Source organism: Calidris pugnax, unplaced genomic scaffold (assembly GCF_001431845.1).
Source record: "Calidris pugnax isolate Ruff unplaced genomic scaffold, ASM143184v1 scaffold20, whole genome shotgun sequence".
Taxonomy (NCBI): domain Eukaryota; kingdom Metazoa; phylum Chordata; class Aves; order Charadriiformes; family Scolopacidae; genus Calidris; species Calidris pugnax.
This window is the reverse complement of record NW_015094510.1, coordinates 30,935,692-30,945,554: the sequence shown is the minus strand read 5'-3', so window position 1 is coordinate 30,945,554 and position 9,863 is coordinate 30,935,692.

The following is a 9,863-nucleotide window of genomic DNA, read 5'->3' as shown; positions in this document are numbered from 1 at the left end:
ATACTGTTAAATATATGAAACATTTTCCCTAAAAGGCAAGCAGTGACTGTTCTCTAAGACTCTAGAACAGTCTTGAACAACAGGAATTAACTTTAGACATGAGACCTGAGATTCAGCTACCTGACCATTAGTGCTATTTGAGATACTCTGGGGAATCCCACGTCATCTCCAGCTGCCCTGGGAAGATATAGGTCTCCACAGCTCCTGTGTCATGGCAGTCAGCCCCAGGTGGATGTCTCAAGTACAGGCAAATGAGTAAAGAAGTGGAATTAGCTTTAAGTGTTTCATCATGTAGATATCCATAAGTTATTTAGGTGTCTAAGCTCCCATTTTGGACAATGGATTCTAGAGAGTGATTCAACTGACCATATGACATGGATTTTAAGATGAGAGTGATTGCTCTCCAGACTTCATTGACTGTATTGGCTGGGTCTCTATCAGTGATAAGAGGAGTTTAAATACCCAGGACACATGTGCGAACCTACAGTGTAGACTCATAAATTGAGGAAAACATTTCTAACCGCAAGGACAGCCAAGCACCAGAGAGATAGCCTGAAGTAGTTGCATGTCTGCTGACTCTGGAAGCTGTCAAGTACAGGGTGGACATCTTTCAGAACAGTTTTGGTGTTGCTGTCCTTCTTGGAGACAAAGATCATCTTTGGAAACCTTAAAAGGGAAACAGTAAATGTTAGTGTGACTGGGAGAAATACAAATATGTACCATTGTAATTTTTTTCTCATATTTGAGCAAGTTTTGCTATGAAGGAGCTCAATACAGGATGAAAATTTTAATTGTGCTGGGAAGTACTTAACTTTTAGTTTCCCAAATACCAGGGAAAAAGAATGTACTTAGCATGTGATTCTACACTCACTGTAGTGTAACACCCCCTAATTATACCTAGGTTCAGCAGAGCATACATGATTCCTGAGAAGAGCAAATGACTTTATAACTTTATACCACTGCTGATATTTGAAATAATGGCTAGGACAATAATTCTTCAATGGGTAAAGAGATTCAGCTTCATGGTTCATAGTTCAAAGAAACTTAACTGTTGATTATTCTTAATCCATCTTGATTTTCAAGCATGAACAAAAAGAATTGTGTGTGTTTGATACTTCTCCAAAGTCTTTGATGCAACTGACGCGATCCTGGGATTTGTGAAATGCTGCTTAACTTCTCTAACTCTGTTTCTAAACTAGCGTTATTTCCGTGTAAATATTTCTCCTTCACGTGTTTCTATAAGTTGGTTTATATAATTCCTGATTCAATACCTCAATACAGTTGGTTCTTTCTTCTTGGTGTTTTTGTTTGGTTGTTGTTGGTTTTTTCCTAAGGAGCAGTTAACTCCTTATTTCTTCTCCTTTTTTTTTTTTTTTTTTTTTTTTTTTTTTTTTTCAAACGGCATTATGGGTCTCCTGTTACACTCACAAAAAGCTCACTGAAGTCAGTGTGTAGGAGCAGCGATGTTTTACTTTTGTTTTTTTTCCTTTTTTTTTTTTTTTTTTTTTTAATTTTGTTTTCCAAAGGCATCATAGGCATGTTTAAACACATACAGGCAAAGAAGAGATGCAGATTAATCAGATGTGTCTGATGGCTGAGACAGGAACATCAGGAAATCATGTGTTGCAGCTTGCACAGAGAGGTTCTGCTGCCTTGCACATTTCTGCAAAGGGTCTACGGCCAAATTTTAATGTGGCCAAGAGGATACTGAGTTAAGCAGAGGGTGAGTGGGGACATCTGGTTGTTTTCCAGGAAACTTTATATAAATTACTTTTCAAAGCAGCAGTGGCAGGACTAGCAAGCCCTGGACTCCAGCACTAGCTGTGGGAGCTGTTTATGTAGTTGAAGAGTCATCAAGTGAAAAACCTTAAACAGAATCAGGAAGAGGAAGCAGAAGCAGTGGCTTCCCTCTGTCTTGGGAATTTCCACAGTGTTGGGCTACAAAGTCATGTCTTGTTTCACTGTCTGCATTGGCTTCCTACTGCGTGTCCTTCAGCACATCTCCCTTGAATGAGGGAAGGAAAGATTTCAGTCATCTGCTCTTCCCACGGTGTAGCAGTTAGCACATTGCCACCCTCTGCTTTTCAAGAACTTGTCTTCAGACAAAAAAGTCAAAATCCACCAGGAGGAGACATAAATGAGACTAAGACCACTCAAAATACCTGAGAATTTTTACTGAGTGCCAACCAGTGTCTACACAGTCCCTCACTTTTCTTGTGGGACCATTTTGTTGCACGTGCACCGAACAAGTCTGTCCTGGTCTATCACAAAACCCCATTTCTAGCCATTTTCCCGGGTGAGGGTCTCTGTCTCCCAGGGGCAGCAGTGTGTGGGTGGGTGTCAGTGACAGCCCCCAGGGTGGGACAGGGGCCAGAGGCCCCTGTGCCTGTGGTGCTGTGACTGGAGAGACTGGGGCGCATGCGTGACAATCGGGTATCTATGTGTGTGTGCGAGCACTAATGACAATCCAGCTGGATGAGCCAAAGAGTAGGGTAAAAGTTTGGGAGCTGGGTGACAAAGTGGCCATAAGCCAGGGCTGGATACTGGAGAGACCAGGGTTCTGTGGGCTGGCTACTTGAAGGACTTGGGACCCAAGTCAGCAACTGGGCCCCAACTGGCCCCCAACTGGATCCCAACTGGGATCTGGGGTTGGCAGAGAGACCAGTTTGTGTGTGTGTGCATGAGGCAGCAGGAGACACCAGCACGTCCCAGGGCAGCTGCTGGATGGAAAGAGTCTCTGGGCCCAGCTGCTAGTGTATCTCTGTAGTGTCTTTGGTGGGGGGCGGGGCTTATGTGCACCTGTGTGCATGTGTGTGTGCGTGTACCTGCTGGAAATACATGCTCAGCCTCACTGCTCGCTGGAGCTGAGGGCATGGACCAGCAGCACCTTCACCTCTGTCAGGGTACCAGATGTGGACAACTCCTAGCACGTTGGCCCTGCCTTACGTTTGCCTAAAATCTCCATATAACCAATGGAGAGAGTTAAACTTTGCCCTTACCTACCACTAGCTGTTCTTCAGAGGCAGCTCTTGCATGGGTCACAAGCACCAGTACCTCACTCAGGTTGCCCCAAATCACCCCACCAGGTCTGGGACCCATCTGCTAAGTCACTGTTAAACCCAAACTGGGTGCCTATGGAAGAGGGGGTTGACACTGTTGCTAAGAGAGGGCCAGCGTTTTCAAGGGTTTTTCTATTGTATTCCCAGGCAGCACAGGCTCATGTCCCCCTGTATTGGCAATAAGCCTGCTTTATTTGCACGATTCCTCAGCAAAACGTTGCCCTTGTTGTTTGTGTTGAGGCAAGAGACTTAGAAGTGTCCCTTTTCTAGGTACGCTACTGACCGTTTCTCGTTCGTTAAGTCTGCATAGGAATATAAGCACTGCCAGAGGTCTATCCAGTACGTTTCCTCTTTCCAACATCAACTGAAAAGGACATTTAGGCAGAAGCATAAGAGGAGATGTATTTCCCCAGAAGCGTTTCCCAGCTTTGAACAATTTTCTGTCTCAGTGATTTCCATTTACTTTGTACCTCACTGACCTAGGGCTTGCATTTGACTCTTTGTGCTATTTCACTTAGTTATTTCCCCTAGTTATATCTGATAATATTTTAAAATGTTCTAATGGCTTTCATCTTTCTTTCCCTAAGGAGAAACTCCCACCCACACTCCTGACTAAGTAATGAAAAAATAAATTCACAGCGTGAATCATAGTGGTGTTTCCCTAAATCAAAATCTCTCACTACAGAATTAGTGTAGAAAAGGGAACTTTGACTGGTAGTTCCGTAATTTTAATATTACAAAATTTAAAATGGGTACTTCATAATTCTAAGAATTGTTTACTTTTATAATGTGTCACAATGATGTTTGCAATTACTTTCTCAGTAGCAGGTGGCACTACAAAGTACAGTACAGTCTACATTCTTGCAGGAGATATTTCTACATCTCTTCTGTGCTCTTATGCATACCTTAATCTCTTCACGTGTTTCCAATATGCCTAGAAACAGCAAAATAAAAATCTTTCTGCAACCCTAGAATCTTATCCTGAAACAAGCTATTTTTCTTGAGCGGAAAAATGGGGGGATAGATGAGGGGGCAGTGAGGTGGATTGAGTCCCGGTTGTGTGACAGGACTCAGAGGGTTCTAATTAATGGAGCAGGCTCAAGTTGGAGGCCTGTGACCAGTGGTGTCCCCCAGGGGTCAATACTCGGCCCAGTCCTGTTCGACATATTCATAAATGACCTGGATGAGGGGACAGAGTGTATCCTCAGCAAGTTTGCTGATGATACCAAATTGGGAGGGGTGGCCGACACTCCAGAGGGCTGTGCTGCCATCCAGCGTGACCTGGACAGGCTGGAGAGCTGGGCAGAGAAGAACCAAATGAGGTTCAACAAGGACAAATGTAGGGTCCTGCACCTGGGGAGGAAGAACCCCAGGCACCAATACAGGTTAGGGATGGATCTTCTGGGAAGAGTGTGGCCAGTAGGTCAAGGGAGGTCATTCTCCCTCTCTACTCTACACTGGTGAGGCCACAACTGGAATACTGCATCCAGTTCTGGGCCCCCCAGTTCAAGAGGGACAGAGAACTACTGGAGAGAGTCCAGTGTAGGGCAACAAAGATGATTAAGGGATTGGAGCACCTCCCTTATGAGGAAAGGCTCAAGGAGCTGTGACTCTTTAGCCTGGACAAGTGAAGACTGAGGGGAGACCTTATTTATGTTTGCAAGTATCTAAAGGGTGAATTGAAGGATGTTGGAGCCAGACTCTTTTCAGTGATTTCCAGTGATAAGACAAGGGGCAACGGGCTCAATCTGGAACATAGGAAGTTCCATTCAAATATGAGAAAAAACTTCTTTACGGTGAGGGTGACGGAGCCCTGGAACAGGCTGCCCAGGGAGGTCGTGGAGTCCCTTTCTGTGGAGACCTTCAAGACCCACCTGGATGCAGTCCTGAGTAATGTGTTCTGGGAAATCCTGCTTTAGCAGGGGAGTTGGACCAGATGCTTTCTAGAGGTCCCTTCCAAGTCTGACAATTCCGTGATTCTGTGATTCTTTGGAGGATGTCACTTTTCATGCGAAGACTGACGTGTCAAAGACATAAATCATGTCACCATGCAGCAATATTCAACTGGTTGCCAGATATTCACATAAAGTTAGAGAATTCATTAGGAACTTTCTCTTAATGAGCCAAGTACATTGTAATGGCAAGATGAAAAAGCCAAAGGCAGCCCTCCAAGTCAGATGTCATAAAGTTTGCACAAGCTTGTGGCTTTAACGTCACCTAATGTTAAACACTTCCTGTATAGAAATGCTGTTGATTCTGCTACACGAGAATGATCAGGCACTCTGGTTATGAACCAGGGTGCTGTGCTGGGCAGTGTTAGGAACACAATGGCCACCATGATAGGGCTCAGGATATCAGGTGGTGAATCAGCCCTAATTATTTTGTTGTAGAAGACCAATTCAACGTGACAAGTCACAGACTGGGGCAGTGCCTGAGCTACACCTCGGTGACTTGCACAGTCTCAGACATGGCATCATCAATGATTTCAGTAAAAGGAGAAGGGAAGGAGTGCCACTTTCCATGGCACAGGAGCACCAAGCACCTGTTTCCTGAACACATGGGGAAATCGAATCACATTCTTCAATCCTGCGACTGAACTGTTGTCTGGGATAAGAACCTGTTCTGTTGTGTCCTGGGCATGACTTCCCTGATGGCAGACAGGCCCTGGGATGCCTTGCAGAGCCAACCTTAGCAACTCAAAGTCCTTTGTCTCTAAACTTGGAGGCTACCATGCAAGCCGTGCAGATGTAAAACTGTCCCTGAAAGAAGCAGCAAGAAGAGATGAAGTTCTCTATACTGATCTAGAAAACAGATCTGCATATGCCCGGGGGCTCTGGGCCATTTGGGATATACTGAAATCGTTACAGGCTCACAGATCCCCAGTTGGATGCATGGCACCAGTGCCAAAACATCCCATGAGACAGCTTATGAATCTGCAAGGGCTGTTACCTTGCTGGCAGGGAGCAAACGTGAACAGGCTGACTGGAGACCAGCCAGCTGGAAGTTCAGAGGCTGCCAGGGAATCATCTGGAAACAAAGTCTGCACCTTGGTAGCTTTTAATTATTTTCTCTGCAACATTAATGGCAGCTGAGAGATGCATCTTTGCATTTCTGAGTTGCCTTCAGCACTCCTGAACCTATACGCTTACTGCTTCTGACACCCAGAAAGGGTTCTCCTCCTCCCCATTTCCTTAAATCCAAGCCAATATTTCACTAGCAGCAACTTCTTGCAAACAGTAGTTAAATGGACTCAGTTTTATTCTTTTCTGCCAGGGCGTATCAGTTACATTTGCTAGTTTTACTTGGGTGATAAACTCTCTGGAGTCTTTTAGTTCAGGGTGTGCAAACATTACACAATAGCTTTTCAGTTCAGTAAAACAGCCCTACCTGATGTGATAATACATAGATAACCATGTCAAGAGCAGTATCAAAGAACATTTGTCCATTCCAGGCAGGGTGAATGCAAGAAAACCAATAAATGGTAAAAAAAAGAACATCCAAAGCAAACTATTTTTTTTTTTTCTGGGGTAGATAGTGTTGGGCCTTCCATGTTGGACCTCCTGGATTATGTCTGATTGACACACCATGGAGTCCTTGGCAAAAAAAAAGGCAAATAGATAAATTCAGGTATAGGCAAAATGTTCTCCAAGACAAGATGGTGAAAACCACAAGAAATGAGACTATTACAAACAAATCACAGAAGAAAAAGTAACTTTTGTGATCTGAATTCTAGAGGAAAATGAACCACATGATAAGCCTGTTCCTTGGGAAAAAAACACTTGTCTTCACTCAATTGTTCATGCTAACAGGCTAGAAATTTACTATAGCATGGAAAAATCTGACGTGTTTAGAAGACTGAGAAAACCATAACTGAAACGCTTGGACTGAGTGTACCACAGATAATGAATATATCAACTCAGGTCCAGGTCTCAAACTGTGTCTTAGAACAGCACAAGATATTGAATACAGGTCAGTGACCTGCAGTTCAAAAGCTTGCTTTCACCCAAATGATGAGGCTGACCTGTCAGCAGTACTAGAGATTTTCAAAATAAAAATTGGTACTCGGCACTGGTGAGGCCCCACCTTGAGTACTGTGTCCAGTTTTGGGCCCCCTACCACAAGAGGGACATTGAGGTGCTGGAGCGGGTCCAGAGAAGGGCAATGAAGCTGGTGAGGGGTCTGGAGCACAAGTCTTACGAGGAGAGGCTGAGGGAACTGGGGTTGTTCAGTCTGGGGAAGAGGAGACTGAGGGGAGACCTTATCGCTCTGTACAAGTACCTGAAAGGAGGCTGTAGAGAGACGGGGGTTGGTCTCTTCTTCCAAGTTACAGATGATAGGACAAGGGGTAATGGCTTCAAGTTGCGCCAGGGGAAGTTCAGGTTGGATATTAGGAAACATTTCTTTACTGAAAGGGTTATCCAGCATTGGAATGGGCTGCCCAGGGAGGTGGTGGAGTCACCATCCCTGGAGGTATTTAAGAAACGTGTAGACATGGTTCTTCAGGGCATGCTCTAGTGCCCAAGATTACTGGTTTGTGGTGGGGTGCTGTGTGGGTGGGTGATGGTTTTTTGGTTTGGAGGTTGTTGTTGTGTGTTTAGGTGGTGGGTGCTGGTTTTTTTTGGTTTTTTTGGTTTTTTTTTGTGGTTGGACTCAATGATCTCTGAGGTCCCTTCCAACCACTACAATTCTGTGATTCTGTGATTCTGTAAGCAAAAAAATCCACCAACATCCAACACTAAACCAGCTAAATTATATTAAGACAGATAGTACTAGAGTCATTTAAGCTCTACTTCTGCTACAGAGCCAACACTTTATATTCAACAATTAGTATGATCATCTGTGTGCACAGTGAGTGAAATAAGTAAGGAAAGAGATGCTGACTAATCAGAAATCATCAGAAACAAGGAAGACCTAGTCAGATAAGTATTTGGGAGCCAGGAAACTACTAAACAATCATGAAAGGTCTAGGATAAACCAGCTTTGCTCTGAGAATTATAATTCCATGTGAAAAAGAGTGTTTCCAAAAAAGTTGGAAAGATGAGAACCAGAAGAAATCATCCCATTTAGAATAATATGGTATATTGCAGTTAGCCATGATGGCAGTGCTATGGTGAGCACAGATACTGTAGAGGGGGATCAGCAGTTGGAACAACTGAAGAAAACCACTCAAACCCAGGACGGATTAGAAACTTCCTTAAGGAACTAAAAATCTATAAAGTGTGAGGCAAACTGTTCATACGTCTTTTTGAATTTTACTGTTATAGCTGAGGCCATGGACTGGTTAAGTCTTGCAGTTGTGAGACCACTCAAAAAGCCATACCAGAAATGTGAAGGACAACCAGAATTAGAAAACAAGATCAGCATGAGGTGAATAGTAAGGAGCAAATAAACAGCACTGAAATATTTCCTACTAATTGGACCTTCTTCCCTGACCTTGGCAGTATCAGATGCCATTTAGAGCTAATCATTTGCTCTTCTGGAGGTGCTGTAATTAAAACTGATCATTTTGACTCGAGTTCTGCTTGGTCAGCAAAGTCTTGTTTCCATGTCCACAGCAAGGTGTGGCAGCAGTATTTGTCTTGCAAGACTGAAAGTGCCAAAATACGTTCTGGACCTTAATGGAATTCAGCTAAAATTTGATCAGCATCTAGATCCACACGGGAGAGCCCCATTTGAGTAGTCCTGCTACTAAGGGTTTTAAAAATGCATCAGAAAAAGATTGCATAAAGTGTGGTGAAATATCTCATTGCATTCATACAATACAATTGTATATATAAACGCAATACAATTGCCTTGTCCTGACAGGTCCAGAGGCAATGGGTGCAAACTGACAGACAGGAGGTTCCCTCTGAACATCAGGAAATACTTCTTTCTGTGAGGGTGATTGAACACCTCCACAGGTTGCCTGGTGAGGTGGTGGAGTTTCCCTCTTTGCATATGTGCAAACATCGTATCTCCAAAAGCCACGTAGAACCTCAGCAACCCACTCTAGGTGGCCCTGCTTGAGCAGAGGGGTTAGAATGGTCCATTCAGCCTGAATCATTCTGTGATTCATAGAGAAGATGAATCAAATAGAAGAATTATCTTTTATCTGTTTTTTCTCTTTTTTTTTAAGGGAAGTTGTCTAATTAGGGGGGGACGGTGGGTACTGTGTGAAATTTTTTACATGCATAAAAGAAAAAATAACCTCCTTGATGACCTTAGATTTTGCTAGCTGTCTGTCCGAATACTTAAGGGCCAGTATTGAATGTCCCCCAGGTCCAGAGAGCCATGAGGAGCCATGGCCACAGAGATTATCACAAACAGAAAACATGGGGCACTTGGACAAATATGAAAAGGACTGATGTCTCCATCCCACTCCTTCTGTCTGGCTGATGAGGACTTCCATCCACTGGTGAAACACTGACATGGAAATACAGTGTGGATGCCCTCAAATGTGCGGTCCTCCCGGTAGCTGTCCCCACACCGCCTGTATCCCCATTAACATACAAGTCCCTGCAGCTTGCTGCCATGCTCCAGCTGCCTGTGCTCAAACCTCTTAACCTACTCAACAGCCAGTTCAACTTGAAGTTCATCCAAACACAGAAAGAGCTCACCCACACATAAGGTATGATTTACTGAGAACATGGGGCCAATGGTGCAGGGCATGGCCAAAGAAGCATGCTGACCTGAAGCCTGCTTACATGCAACCAGCCACCTTCATCCACTTCATCCACTTTATTCACTTTACCCCTTTAATCATATATATATCAATAAACATCTTAGGGTAGGATTCATCCCACTTGAGCTTAGCCTCCTATAACT